Source organism: Rattus norvegicus, chromosome 4 (assembly GCF_036323735.1).
Source record: "Rattus norvegicus strain BN/NHsdMcwi chromosome 4, GRCr8, whole genome shotgun sequence".
NCBI classification, from domain to species: domain Eukaryota; kingdom Metazoa; phylum Chordata; class Mammalia; order Rodentia; family Muridae; genus Rattus; species Rattus norvegicus.
Window position 1 is genome coordinate 27602978 of NC_086022.1, and position 16237 is coordinate 27619214.

At 36.5% G+C, this 16237-nt stretch overlaps 1 protein-coding gene across 1 annotated transcript in view; it reads left to right on the forward strand.

Moving 5' to 3' along the window:
- Zfp804b (zinc finger protein 804B) overlaps positions 1 to 16237 on the forward strand; it is a 535678-nt gene that overhangs the window by 39030 nt on the left and 480411 nt on the right. The gene's annotated exons all lie outside the window — the stretch shown is intronic.

Consider the following 16237-nt stretch of genomic DNA (forward strand, 5'->3'; position numbering starts at 1 on the left):
TAATAAATCTTTAATTGTGTGATGCATAACAACCGACCATAATCCCTCAGTCATTGTGACTCAGCTCCTTGCTCGCCGAAGCCCCTCCAAGGTGCTCACTTGTCAGTGTCTTGTCTTGGGGTTGTGATTCTCTCCATTCTCCTTTACACTTTGTGAAATAGAACAGTTTTGAAGATAGCCTTCCATAGCCTTCTTTCCTCCCTTATTTCTTGACGTTGTCCCTCGTTAAATTTTTTCCCCAAATCTATATCTGTGCCCTAGTCGAATTCTTTTGGTATCCAGCTCTGGACAATGCTGAAACTCTGTTGTCATAGAGACCTCACACCCTGCTTCCACATAGTTGGCTCAGTGGCCTCTGGATTCTCATTTATGAGGACACCAGAAAGGTGCTCAATCTTGCTTCTCCTCCCAAATGTGTAATTGGTGCGGAATGTGACTCCCTCTGAGTTCATCTATAGACTGGAAATCTTCGAAAGCTTCATGATGACACAACTATTTTGCTGACACTGACAAAGAAAAACTGAGCCCATTCAAATATCTGCTCTTGACAGAATACTCTCAAGTCATTTCCTCAGGTCACTTACTTAGAACTCTTCTTTCCATAGATGTTAAGTCTGCATTCTGAAATTTAGAGGTCGAGGTTGTAAATATTATTTTTATTGAGGTCTTTTCATTTGCAAAGACTCTGTAGAGCCAAATGGTAAAACCCCTGAAAACATACATAGAACTCAACATTATGCAGACTGAACGGGTTATATTTAAGAGCATATATGTATATAAATATGTACATCCAGTAACAATTAGTGGGGGAAAGGGCATAAATTTGAAGGAACAGAGGAAATGGTATATAGATGAACTCAGAGTGGGGAAAGGTAAGGAAAATATATTGTAATTATCTTCATAACTTTAAAAAGTTAAAATAACTAAAAACAGTTAAAAGGTTCCTTAATATCTGGATTAACTTCTTGGCTCATAATTTCTAAATGAAAATAATTTTATTGTCTTTTTATATTTCTTTAATTAAATTTAAACATTAATCTCAAATTATATTTCTTACCTTACTTGAAAAATTCTCATTTAGCCTGGTGTGATGGCCTACACCTTTAATCCCAGTATTTGGGAGGTAGAGGTAGGCATTTCTCTGAGTTTAAGGGCAGCCTGATCTGCAAAGAGGGTTTCAGGACAGCAAGGGCTACACAGAGAAATCCTGTCTCAAACCAAACCAACAAATCCGTATTTCAAAATGCATTTGAAATTCTTGATTTTCACCTCTTTCATACTCCTCCAGATGTCTCTATCCCAGACATTAATCTTAGATTATAAAATGTAAGCCTGTATAGTAATTCATAGGGTTATATTTATATTTTATAATAATTTTACAGAGTCCCTGCTGCTATTTGAATACTAGAAGGGTAAGACCTTCATTCAAAGGCTGAAGAAATAGCTATGGCATTATTACCAGCCTCCAGTGGTGAATGAGATCAGAGAAAACATGGGAACATGTTACCAAATGGTTTGCTACCAAATGCTGGTGCCACTCATAGTCACCAGAAACTTCCAGGGCATTTGCATTTTTGCTCCTAAGCACCCCTCTCTGAATGCACAAAAAACAAAGAAAAAAATCTCATCGGATTCTTCTACTCATATTTTGGGGGAGGTTAGGCAAGGGCCAGCCTTAAAAGTAAGTTAACCATAGGGTTATTTTTCTCACCTCAGACTGTTTTTCTTCATGCATGTTTTTTTTTTCTGATTATAGTATGTCCCTGAAAGAACAAACAGGAAAAGAGTGTAATCTGTTCAGTCTTTGAGTGAGATTTTAAATCCCTTATGTGTTGCTGATGTCTTGTTGGGCTTTACAAATCTGGTGGTAAATAATCCAGGGTATTTTTTCCATACTTGTCTTCTCTCTGTTTCTGCCTTCCAACCATGAAGTTTGTGACCCTCCACTTCTTTAGGAAAATTACTTTGGTAAGGTTTCTGTTTGGGGGCCAGACCAGGTAGTCCTCTGCTGTGTATATGTTGGGGACCTAGGTATAGTTCGTGTGTGTTGACTGGTTGGTGGTTCAGTGTCTGAGTGATTTTAGGGGTCTAGGTTGGTTGAGACTGCTGGTCTTTCTATGGGGTCACCCTACTCATTAGCTTCTTCCGGCTTTTCCCTAATTCAACCACAGGGCTTGAATAATAAATTTAAAAAGGTTTGTCGATTGGTTGGGTGTAAGTTTCTGCATCTATCTCAGTCAGCTTTTGGGCCTCTCAGAGGGCAGCTGTGCTAGGCTCCTGTCTGTAAGCACACTGTAGCGACGGTAACAGTGTCAGGCCTTAGAGCCTCCTTTTGAGATGGGTCCTAATTTGGGCTGGTTGCTGGACCTCCTTTCCCTCAGTCTCTTCTCCATTTTTGTCCCTGCAGTTGTTTTAGACAGGGACAATTCTGAGTGAGAGTTTTTGATTGTGGGATGGCCACCCCATCCCTCCACTTGATGCTCTGTCTTTCTTCTAGAGTGGACTCTACATGTTCTCTGCCTCCCATTGTTGGGCACTTCATCTAAGGTCACTCCCTTTGAGTCTTGAGATTCTCTCCCACCCTGGGTCTCTGGTACATTTCAGAGGTTCCCCCACCACCCGCCTCCCGAGGTTGTATTTCCATTCATTTTGCTAGCCCTCAGAACCTCACCCCTCCCCGCCCAATACCTGGTCTGGCCTCAGTAAGAGAAGATGCACCTAACCTTTGAGAGACTTGAGGGCTCAGGGAATGGCGAAGCTTGGAAGGGTATGGGAGTTTGTGTGTGCATAGGTACATTCTCTTGGAGTTGGGGGAGGGAGGAATGGAATGAGGAACTGTTGGAGGGCAGAATGAGAACTGGACTGTAAGAAAGATTAAAGATAATAATAGAAAAAGAAAGAAAAAAGATTTCTGTTTCGATTAGCATTGAAGCCTAGCAGCTCTGGCTTCTCTGTCCAGAATGTTTCCATATGCCTTTCTCATTCATTCTCCTGTGAAAAGGAGTTCAATGGTTGTTTCCTCCCTCCCTATATGTGAATTTTGTTACCTTTTTCTTTCACATATTGTTTTCTTTCTAATATAAAGCTAATAGAAAAAGTGGTATTCATCATTATAAATACATAGATGGTGTACTATTTCAACCAGAGTAGTCATTTTCCAAAACATACTAATCTCTTAACAAAGACTAATTGATGTCAGATTTAAAAACATGAATTATCATTCTTTTTATCTTAGAAATTATCTGACTGTGTCAAGTTTGTACATCTCAAAACGGTAATTTTACTAACCCAGATATTTTGTTATACGGCTTTATTCTATTTCCCAAACATTACCTTAAATTTATTTTATTTTAGTTCTCAAATGTTAGTTAAGCTGCTCTCCTGATTTTTAGTCCTATTTCTACATGACTGTCTAGAAAGTTCAAGTGGTATTTGTCTTCTTTTCTTGCTTTTTGTCAATCACACATCCTATAATTTCATACTAGCCTATTTTCTATAACCTAGTCATAACACATGTCAAACAGTATACCTCATGATTTCTCACAGACTTCATAATCTTTGTTTGTTTTCCAAGATCAAACATTTTTTTAATAAACTCATAATGTTCTTGCCTCTATAGGGCACACAGACCATATAGAGAGGATTAAATATCATTAATGGCCTGTAGTGGGTACTTTATATATCTATCTTAGACAGGTGCACATTCTTTTCACAGATTTTAGAGGAAGATGCTAAATTTGGGATAGTAAATAGCTAACACATTATTCAAATCTACTCTCATCAGCTTCCTTGCCATGCTTGCACTGGAAAAATATTAAACTCTCACCTACCCTAGTAGTTCTCTTTATAGGGACACGGATCAGTTTCACACAGAAGCCAATATGTCCCACCATAGCAAATTCTCTAGCACTGGCATGGAAACCTCCATAATTCTTTATTATTATTTAACTACCACAACTGAGTCCTTAAAAAATGTCAACTTGATTCAAGGAAGTACATTTATCTGATCTGATAGCTACTTGAGAAGTCAGAGATCCCATAGCACCTGAGTAATATACAAATAAGGAAAATATCAACATAATAACTGTAATTCAAGAAACTTATCCTACTTTGATTTTCTAGTCATTTCTCTTGTATTTATCGACAGCACAAATGGCATACAAGTTGGAAACACATACACTTCTTGATTTTAGGTACATAGCATGCAGTAGGGGCAATGGAATGCTCTCACGTCTCAGGTGTTTGTAGAAAAGGTCAGGAATGGAGAGGATGATGTTCAATACTTTAGACACATTGAAATAGGAAGGATATCTGGGTTTCCTTAGTGACAGAGTTCTTATATTAGCATCCTCTTATGGGGAGCAGAACTGTCTTGGTTACTGTTCTATTGCTGTGAAGAGACAGCATGACAAGGCAACTTCCAAAAACAGGGAATGTGAATCTCTGACAATTATGGCAAGAGGCATAGTATAACGTAAAGCACACAAGTACGGTGCTGGTACAGTAGCTTAGAGTTTACATCTTATCTGTAAGCAAGAAGCAGAAATAGGGAGAGACTGGGCCTGGAGAAGAGATTTAAAACTCAAAGCTTATCCTGTCACATACTACTTCAAGAAGCCCACATCATATGATCCTTCCTAAATGGTCTACCAACTGGGAACTGGTCAAATATACGAGTCTCTGTGGACCACTTAAACAACCACAAGGTTTATGGAATGACTTTGAGCATGCCTTCTGAATTTCCACTTTAAGAATGAATACTTTGTGAAAACTAGACTTGATTTTACAGACAATCCATAGCCACTTTAATCTTTCATTTGTGCTTCAGATTAGAGAGAAAAGGAGCACTGTTTCCCTTAAATGTATCATGCGTTTCAACACAACTTACCCATCTTGCTAACAGAATACATAGTCTAAGTAAGTCACTAACACCTGGTAAAGCCAAAGTCATAGTCTTAGAGGAGGTAGTGTACAGCTTCATGAAGCATACCAGAATACAACTGGTTTTACCATTTGAGTTAAGTGTAAAACAAAATATAATCAGGTGCTTTCTTTTATATCTGATTTTCTTCCCAAAGCAGTATAGAATAGCCTTTGGAAGATACTTGTCAAAGACAGCACAGGCACACATGTTAAATTCAGATATTTCATCTAAGTCTACTGTCTGTTGAGAGTGGTGCCAAACATTGACCATAGCCTTGTCAACCAGTTCTTATATGTGTGCATGAAAATTTTAATGGATCTGAGTGTTCTTGACTAGTTAATGTAGAAGTGAAGTACCATGGTAAAAACATAAACAATGAATATTGCAAAGAACAGCATCCTGGAACCTGCCTGGAAGAAAAGGGATTTAAGTAAGTGTTGATACATGATGTAACATGAATAAAATTGATAAAATTAAAGAAGCTATGGGAATCTTGGGCTGTAAAGAAATGTTGAGAGGTATGAAATGTTGTTCTTGTTCTTCTATTTTCTTCTTTTTTTCTTCTATTTGTTTTTTGTTTTTCTCCTTCTTCAAAAAATGCCACTAGTTTGTTACGGAAGCTGCAATAATATACGGACCACAGGATCTCCAGGTTTGGCAACAGTAAATATCAGAATCTCAGTAAATAACACTAAAATGTATGACTTAACTATGTTCAAAGTGCAGCTCGTGCCAGAGTTTAGGCCTAGAATACTCTCTTAGTTTTCATGTGGTCTATGTTCTGAGATAGTTTATAAATGGTGAAAGGCTGGAGATCATTGGTGGTTGAAAGCACTCTTAGAGCCTGCTCTCCTTCAACCTCATTGTTTGATGCTGGCTGGCTGCCCTACAGGGAGTGTCTTACTCCTTCCTTGTATACTCCAACTCCCAGTTGAGTGCTGCTCTGCAGGAAGTAAGCCAGATCAACTGAGCCAGATGATCATAGACAGAAACCTTTGAACTATGGGACAAATGAACCTTGTATCTTTGTGTATTTTCTTACTCCTGTAGTTCCTGTTAGAGAAACTAGCATAGCCTGTTTATTTGCATCTCCAAGTCTTTAGGCCGAAGTTAGTTTATGAGAGAAAAGACTAACTACCAGCAGTGTAAACCTTAACAGAAACCTTGAGAAAATGAACACAGGTATTGAGTACATAGTAGTATTATTATCCTAAAATTAATATCAAAAATGTTTTTAAAAAACCTTCCCCCAAATAATAAGATGGAGAGCTATTGAGGAAGGCACTTAGTGTGAACCTCTGTTCTCCACCTGCGTAGTCCTATATAATTACACACAGATACACACACACCAGATACTCATCACACATACTGATAATAATGAACGATTACAGCTGTGTTGCTTCAATTTGAGGTTCTGATATCATGCATCTTGGGAGACATTTAATGGAGAGAATGAGAAAATGATGCATCATGAACTCAGCTCAATTAGGAGGAACAAGACTTAGGAAGTCTGAGTCCCCCAGGAGGCAAAAGAGGGAGAAAATGTTGAAAGATGGAGGCTATCAAAGCACAGTTCAGTTATCTCAGTATAGAGTGGTTTTCATGGCCTCAAGAGAACACGTGTTGGTATGATTCGCCTCAGTTGGACACTTAGAATTTGAGACAAAGCAATGGTGAAAACTGAGGAAGGTAGGAAGATACCATCATTGAATACAGATGCAAGCAACTGAAGACAGAGGAACGTAGGTAACCATCATCAAGGCACACAGGTATGACCATCTGAAAATAAAGGCTAAGGATTTATAGATGACCCAGTGAATTTGAATGCCCATTACTGTTACAATATAGTTGTAAAAATACAGATGTGAGAGCAGGGCATTTTCAGGAGGCAAAAGTTCTTGCTGTATACACATGAAAAGCAGAGACCGACTCCCTAGAATCATGTTATAAACAAACAAACTGAAACAAGCAAAAATGCACAGGTGCACGTGTCCACACATCTGGGTGTATGTAACACACACAAACACACCCCAAGCCAAAAAAACAAAGCAACAACAAAAAAAGACAACAACAAACAAAAACCCACCCACACAGGTAAAGCATGAAGAGAAAAAGCACGATCTAAGGGAGAAAAGTAATTTGTGTAAATTATATTGGAGTTACCATGAATGAATCTAGATATAAATGCACATGGGAGTGCACAGGTTCTGGACATGTGATGCACACTTAACATTTGTGTGCACTGAGGGAAGAACTGAGTACTCAGGAAGTGTGAGGCCATGGTATCCTCGTGAACAAAGGTGGTTCAGATATCTTTGGAACATGTTGAGCAAATAGAGAAAGAGCCAACTAAATACCAGAAATAGACGGAAAATAAAAGCAATTTCAGAAGATCAATTCAAGGGGGTTTCAAAGTGGATTAGTGTTAAAATTCTAAAGAAAGTAGTAGGTATTTAACATTTGATATTACCATTATAAGTCACCAAATTCACATTTTCTGGGATGTAAGTAGGTTTTTTTCTTTTGTCTTTTCTTCTTTTCTTTGTTTTTTTTTTTGGGGGGGGCGGATTCAGAGGAGTCAAAACAGTTGAGTGAACTGCAGTGGAGTTATTGATCACAGATCAGGTACTTCTCACAAGCTTTGGTGTGCACGTGTTTGGATTATGAACTGGAAAGGGGGAAGATTACGGGTTACGTATGTAGTGGAGATCCAAGGGTTTTCTGCACTGAAAATAAGCATTCTAGTACCTAGCCAAATCGCTATTGTGTTTTTTGGAACAACTGGAGTTCAAAAGCAGAATACAGTGTTCTATGCCTGAAAATATTTTAAGAATACAGGATGTATTTCTATCTTTTTTAAAAAGACTTATTCATTTATTATATCCAGAAGAGGGGATCAGATCTCTTTACAGATGGTTGTGAGCCACCATGTGGTTGCTGGGAATTGAACTCAAGACCTCTGGAAGAGTAGTCGGGTGCTCTTAACTGCTGAGTCATCTCTCCAGCCCGTATTTCTATCTTTTAGAGTATAAATAATATTAAATTTTGAATTACACCCACTTTTTTAAATTTTTATTTTAATCTGACTGTTTTCTGTTTCTACAGACATTACTTATTATTACACTTGTTCCATATCATATTAGGTCACCTAGTCACCAAAAACTTTCCCTTAATCTACTAAGACATGCAATCTTTGAGGGCCCTTGATGTTTATATACACAAAAGGGAGTATGCATGGACTAATATCTTCATAATTCTGATAGAAATGTCTACTATGTACATTCTGGATTATGATAAAATAGCTTCAATAAGTGAACATAATTATTACAGCTTGTTTTTGGTTTATCTTTATTCAATTGCTTCATGAGATGGAGAAAATGGAGTACTGACAGAAAGCTATTGTATGGTTAAGGGAAATGCCGCATGACAGAGTCTAGTGCCCTTGCAACCTGAAAGTTGTTTACCTTATAGCAAAGTTGGCAGAATGTTTACATAAAAGACGCAGCAATAGCGTGATACCTGCTACTGGACTAATTTCCAAGACAGATGATAGTTGTTTTGATAACCACATAGTGCCAAGGCTATTCCCAGATCAATCATAGGAATCTGAATTTTATTGTACTCGATAAGCACTCGTTAAACGTTATTTTAGGAAAAGAAATAATATAATCCGATTCTATGCCTGATGGTGAGTGGTGTAATGGGTATTCTTAGTCTATCTGGCAAGGCAAAGGTTTTATAGTCAGAAACACCTATTAAATAGTTTTGTACCTTGAACATATTTTTATTAGAATTTAGAAATTTCACAATTCTTTGTTTAAAGAGTAATGTCTATCAAACTCCATGCGAACATTATTTTTTTATGAAATTAGAAGAATAGCAATAGGAACATGAAACATTTGTACAGACTGACTGTGTCCTAGATTCCTAACCAGTTTCCCCTGATTTATTCAACCTTCATTATTCTGAAAGTGTTCTCATCAACACTATCTGTAAAGACAACTTCTGATTCAAATTCAAGATGCCAATATATATTTTCAGAAACTAAACCTACTAAATACCATTAGCAACTGTGGAATATGAGAACCCAGTGCAATGGCGGCTCACACATTTTAATACACATACTTAAAGGTACAACCTTTGTTTTGTTCTGTTCTGTTCTGTTTTATTTTGTTTTGTTTTGGAGGGACTATATATTTTGTGAAAATAACATCGTTTGAACAAAGCAAGACAGGGGTGGTTGCTAAGTCCAGGGTGTAGATCCCCATGGGTGATGAGCCCTTCATAGTGGAGAGGGAGGCATTTGCCCTCCCTCTTCTTGCATTACAGATCTAGAGTAAGGGCATGTAAATAACCATATGATGCCTGCTACTACTTTTATGGTAATTATTAGTCTCCATAAAAACAGGGACCTTTTACTATGTAGAGGCCATGATTGGCCTCTTGGAAATCACTTTAAAATGGAACACTTCTGTCTCACCAGAGGGTTGTGGCTTTTTTCATTGGTCTTTTGTTTGTTCATTTGTTTGTTTTGGCAAAGTAGACTTGTTGACTATGTGTCCTGTGTTCTCAAATCGAATTACTTTGTGTTTCTTTTAACTATAGGAAAATTTAAATAACCAATTTTATAAGATAGTGGTTAAATTAGCTAAGTTCTTAACTCCTAGCCCAATAACCTAGTTATTAGAAATAAAAACTCTACTAGAATAATTTACATTCTTTGTGTAATTCTGTTTTTATTTAACTACACAACTTTTACTGTTTAATTGTGGTACACTAGAGAAACTCATAATCAGACAGATCAAATAAAGAAACAACTGTAAATGCAAAATTCTCCAAATCATGATAGCTTTGGGGAGGTTAAATATGAGAACTATTCAAATTTTAAACTCTTCTGAATCATCTAGCATTTTATATGTATACACACACACACACACACACACACACACACACACACACACAAATATGTATACTATATCAAGTGGCTGCTGAGGCAAGAAAACAACATCAGATCCTCTGGAACTGCAGTTAATGTGAACATCCTGATGGGAACTACGGACAGAGCCCATGTCTGAGGCATGATCAGCAGGTCTTATCTGTTGAGTCATCTCTCTAGTCTCCAATCCTTGCATGATACATTAAATCCTTCATATTCTGCTCAAAATACCGTACCTTTCTGCTAAAGACTTATACTAATCTCTTTGCCTCTGCCATCTCTGTCTGTTTCTCTTTTCTCCTCTGGGTTTCTGTATCTGTTTCTGTCTTTCTCTGTGTCCATGTTTTGGTTTTTTTTTTTCTGTTCTCATGGTCTCCCTGTCTCTGTCTCTCTATTTCTGGAAGTTTTCAGCAATAGCCACAGCACAGTAGAAGAAAGCATGCATTTTAACTTTTGACTTTTGTCCAAATTGAACATCTACCTTGGATCCAAGGCTCAAAGGCTGTGAGATGTAGAGTATGGGATCAATGATACCCTTTGTGTTTAGTGGATCATTCTTAAGTGCTAGATCTGCCTCTAGTAATCTATTTCAGAGCCAGGCTACTTTTAGATTTTTTTCTAAGGTCATTTCCTATGCATTGTGTTTCATAAAAAATGAAGAAATTCCTGTTTTCTTTTTTTTTTAGACTTGAGACTCTAGCCCTTCTAAATACCTTCTATGATTTGGTTTTTGTTGTTGTTGTTGTTGATTTTTTTTGTTTGTTTACTTTTGTTTCTAAATAAGAAGTCAGTATGTTTCTGGACTAAACACATTTTTACAGTGTTAGTCTTCACTTTGAAAAGTCAGTTTCAGAAAAAGTAATTTTTAAGTAAAATGAAAGCATCTTACACTCCATAAATTCTGAAAAACAAATCCAAATATCACCACCAGTCTCCATTTTCTAGTTACTAGTTTAAATGACATAAATTTATTACCACGTTTTATAGTTAAGAAGTTTTCTGACAGTGTTATATAAAGCCAAGTAACAAACAAGTTTATGTCGTGAAGTACTCAATTAAAAGGATGAGCATCATACCAGTAGATTATAGAAAAAAATGAAGTAAAATTCATCCAGAATTTTATTGTATAGTGTCCAGATTAAATCTCCATTGTATTGTGTGACTCGAGGAGGATACAATGGCCTCTCTGAAGACTTTATGATGCTGTACAGGGAGAGTTGCTGAGGCAGTAGCTGGGAAACATAATCAGTGTGTGTGAAACCAGCACCTATTTATCTTAAATTAATCATATTTCCTGAGCAGGCAGATGATAATCCTAGGGCTGATGTCAATGTCTTTTTATTCATAGCACAGATAAAACTGCAGCTTGGCTGTTTCTGTGAGAGCTTCACGGTGTGAAAAATCTCCAGTTGTCGCTCTTACATCATTAAGAATTGCTTGTAATATTTTTTTTAAAGTTTTGGAGCAGAAATCAGTAAATATTCATTTCAGACATAAATAACTGGCTGCAGTAAGCCTGTTTCGCTTTTCCGCCAGGAGGGTTTCAGCAAAGGTCTCTAAATGGTCTAATTGTTTTGATCATTAGGAAACCATCCAGTTGATAAAATTCTTACAGGTGAACTGGGAGAATCTCAACATGGCTTCACTCTGTAGATAAGCGTCCATGCTGATAATGCAGTGTGGAGGATGAACAAGGTCATGGTGGCTCTGGTACAGCCATCCCCAGAGCATTCCACATAGGAGGTCAACCACTGAACCAGTACTTACTGTGTACTTTCACTCTGCTTGAGGGAAAGTGCTAAAATGAGAAAGAGAAAAATAGGAAGTTATCTCTTTACACCCTAGGCTTTAATTGAAAAGTCTTATTATGTTTCCTCGTGTTCATGTTAGCGTATAAGAAGACCATGACTTCTTTTGACTTCCAAAGTAACATTTTGAAGGTTTAACCATCTTCTCACTCCTATTTTTAATCTTTGCAATAAATGTGTATACATAAGTACGCTTGAGTAGATTATAATTGGGATTATAAGCTATAAGTGATATTCACTTTAATTCTATCAATATTCTCTCTATGCATGTGTTACATATATTTTACATCTATAGAATAAATGCTTGCATATATATGTATACATATATATATGTATATATGTATATATATATATATATATATAAACACACACACATATGTGGTTTATATTCCAGTAGAAAGCGAGAAAATAAATAGAATTTTAAAAACATGATGAAATTCTGTTCCAATTTGTTGGCTTATATTAAGCAGTACACTTGGAGGGATAAAAGAATCAACATATGTTTAAAATTAGGTAAAGCTTCAGGCTTTGGCTATGGAGCTTATAGGAGTGAGATACCCAGGTCTTCCAAGTTATCGAGTTCGTCTTACAGACAGGATATGATATGAGGTATGTCCTAGTATGACCAGAGCCTGGTCTGCATTGCCATAAAGCCCAGAACCTGCATGCCAGTTCAGCAGAGCAACCCTGGAGTTTCCTTTGCAGAGAACAAATTTTAACTCTGAAAGAGTTATAATTTATAGGGAAAACTTTTGAAAGAGTGAGTTTTGGCAGTGGCATCTTGGTATTAAGAATAGACTCATGATACTTGGTATTTTAGTGCTATCTAGTGTGTTAAGAAAATCTGGCTTTTCTAGCTAACAAATTAGCCGTTGACTTCCATTTTCAAATGTGTGACTGAGCAATCGATTTAGATTTGTTATTTTAAGTTTAAAAACTTGCCAGATTTTTAAACAGAGTTAGAATATTTAGTATTTAATGTATGTATAAATAATCAATTATTATTCATCTGCCTGTCTGCCTATATTTCTTCTGTTAGATAAGTAATTTATTTAAAAATAATGTCTTGAATTTAAAAGAAAAAATTAACATCTGTGCTAATGGTAAGCCCAAAATCTCCCAGAAGGTACAGTTAAAAACTTCAGCCTAATAATTTGTGAATCAGTACTACAAAATTGAGGGTAAATTAATTTTTTTATTTGAAACTTAAAAAAAAATACACTGGGCATAGCAGCGCAGGGTTTAAGTCCAGCACTTGGAGGCTGAGCTAGGAAGTTTGCCAAGACTTCAAGGGCAGCCTAGACTATTTAGTGAATAGGCAGCATTGAAGTACATGGGAAGATCCTGTTTTAAAATAAACAATTAACTAAAATTGAATTTGACGTTAAATTCATAGCCAAGCTAAACCTATAACTAGTCCTTTTCGTTTCATGGACAGAGAAACACTCTTTCTTCACAACATTGATTTGTTTTCCCATTACCTGTGTTCGAGGAGATAGAGTCAATGCAGAGTTAGTTAGAATGGAGGTTTCCTGCCAGGGTGTGCCAGTTTCTCAGCATGGTGGTATCCTTTTGCTAAGGGAGACAGTCCTCTACAAACAAGGAGATGGCTCTGGCTCTCTGAGGCTGAGCTATAGAGCTGTGATCCATCTGAAAACGTTCCCTCATACAGCCATGACACATTTTCCTCCTTTATCACATTCTTTACACTTAGAGAATAAAAAGAAGCAGCAAGATGATATGTACCCCAGTCTTCTAATGCAAAGAAGTCATTGACCACCCACAGCCTGTGATTTACTGCTGTCACTGCAGCTACATAGAATGAGGTTTAATTGACATGCAAAATTGATATTATACCACAAACACTTCTCCGACTTTTCCTGGAATTATCTCTTCTAATTTGCTTTTGCCACATAGTATCACATTTTGAACGCCTTTTATTTTTAATAAAGTATAAACATGTAAATAGCATATTCAAAGGTCATTAACATACTATAACTACATAAAATCATTAATAAAGTATGAAACAAAAGCAGTATGGTTCCTGGCTTCATAATTTCGTTATACAGATGAATGTTTATATCAGCCAACCCCAGACATTCGTTGTTTTGAATGATGTGTGTATATATATGTATATTGAAATAAGTCACAGCATGGGATTATTTCAATCCCATTTTAATAATTCACATTATAATTAAGATAATACACAGATGACACACGTGTAAAACTGATGAATTTTGTGTCTGCAGAATTCTGTCAAGCTGCTCTACAAAGAGATGAACAATTTGTCCTGGGAATAAATTCTCAATGTGTAATACTTAAGACCAAGTTAGAGAAGGAGCCTATCTTTGCTGTCATAAGCTCAGAAGCACCATTTGGTCAAGTCAGAACAAGAGATTTAAGAATAAGTTATTATTAGTCATGGTTTAACATGAAAGAAATCATGATGTGATGTAAGTTCTGAGAAAATCTAGCACAGCGCTTCCCACAGAATTTTGCATTCATGTTTTTAAGAGTGTATTTTGATGGATATAACTTTTTAATGGTCATATATTATGTGATTTGTTTTTATGAGACATTCTTATAGACTGTAAACAGTCCTCCCCCCCTTTTCTTTACTTCAACTGGCACAGTCACATTTACCAGAGTAACAAGACCTAGGAGGGCCACAGTCCTCTTGAACTGAATGGTGTCAGTAGTTAATAGTGGAATGTTGAACTAGAGAATAACCCACCCTTCTGAACATAAGAATGATTAAACTTCCTCAATTCCAAAAGCAGTTCAGCCTTATCAATGCCAAGAAATGTTTAATGTTTTTTATAAAATTTCAACTAGTATAACATCCACTAGCAACATTAAACACAGTTTACACTTTATACTAATTAGAATAGCTGTTATTAAAACAAAACAGGAACATTTGTCAAGATATAGAAAAGTAAGAACCTTTGTGTGCTCTTAGTAAGATTATAAAATGATGTAGAGAATAGAAAACAGCCTGAAAGTTCTTCAAGACTAAAAATAGAATTGACATATGACCAAGTAATCCCACTTCTGGAATATGTAAACAATTGAAACTGGGTCTCAAAGAAATGTGTGCTTACTTATTTCCACAGCAGTTACTAAGGGATGGGAGCAATACATATATTCATTGATATGTGGCTTACAGGAGAAAATGTGATGTATATATCACTTTAAAAGATGGGAATTGTTTACATGCTCCACATGCATGCTCACATATGCACACACCCACATGAGGCCCCATATAGACTGTACACATGAGAACACACACACACACACACACACACACACACATGTGCACATAAACACACATACACAGAGGGGGAGGGAGAGAGAGGGGGGTGATGGGGAGAGAGATCAGTTGCTAAAATGTTTTAATTCAAGAATAAAGATTGCTAAGATATACATGGTTGTACGTACTTTTAACCAACACTAAGGCGGCAGAGGAAGAATGATTTCTGTTATTTTGAAGCCAGCTTGATATAAATACTGACTTCCAGGACTCACTCCAAGAATGTATTTTGACAACTTTTTGGTGGTCACATACTATAATTTATTTTGTTGATATATTCTTGCAGTACCTACACACTTATCAGAGTAACTAGCAACAGGTACGAGTGAAACAGCCTTCCTGAACTCCACGATTACTTGACCTTAAGGACAGTCGGGTAAATAAAATAGGCCAGTCACTGAAGGAAAGATAATGTTTTCTTCCTTTTGATAAGAGAGCTAAAAATAGGCAAAAACATATATACAGAAAATAGTGTGATCATTTCCAAGGCCTGAGAAAAGAACAAATAAAGATTTGTCCTATAACAGGTACCAAGTTTTAGTTCTGCAAGACCCAAAGATTTGATGCTGTTTTGCCGCAGTGACATCTTGAACACTATGGCCCATGTGTAGTGCAAACGGTTAGGATAAAGGATCTCATACTCTGTTCTTTTAGACATAATAAAAATGGTAACTTGACTGTGCTATGAATTATATTTCAGTAAATATGAGAAACCAAGTGCAAATTTTCATATCATAGTCTCTCTTATTTTTGCTGAAAGTAAGATGCTTTCTCAAGATCCACGTGACCTGGTATAATGTAATTACTTACGTAATCTCTTAAGCCCATCCACTCAAACATTGAGCAAATGTCATTTTTATGTGATTATTTATGCCTTAAATACTAAAGAGAAATGGTGAATTTCTATCCACAGACTTTGTCCTAAACGTCTTGACATAGTTTGTGAGATAGACTCGTTTTCAGGAAGAGTCAAAAAGTAGTTATTTCTGCAAGGCTGAAGATTTTCGGGTTTTTTTTTTTTTGGCATTAATCTCTGCTTTCAGGAATTGCCTAATATCAAGTTACTAAATGTAGCTGGGAAATCCTTTGTCAACTTAAGACAGGCTTTTCATAATTCTGCTAAAAATTTAGGGCCTGTATCTTTATTTGTTTTGCTAGGAACCAAGAGCTTTAGACTTCTTATCTAACCAGACAGATTCAGTGTACAAAAGAATACAGCATTTTTGGGATAATGTATAATTTTATTTCTTATATAACTC